We start from the raw sequence: 200 nt of genomic DNA on the forward strand, positions 1-200 counted from the left end.
TCTAAAAAGGATGTTCTTCAGAACAACATGATGGGATGTACGAAGTACAGTGCACTCGACTTGGTAGGGGATATTACCAATTGCTCATGAGAGCGAGTGACATTTCGCTGACAGCGGTAAGCACTCGGAGCGGCATGCTCTAAAAGTGGCTGGTGATGCCCCAAGGGCTGTCAAATGCACCAGCAACATTTAATCGTCTT

Source organism: Plasmopara halstedii, assembly GCF_900000015.1.
Source record: "Plasmopara halstedii genome assembly, contig: Scaffold_2604, whole genome shotgun sequence".
Taxonomy (NCBI): domain Eukaryota; phylum Oomycota; class Peronosporomycetes; order Peronosporales; family Peronosporaceae; genus Plasmopara; species Plasmopara halstedii.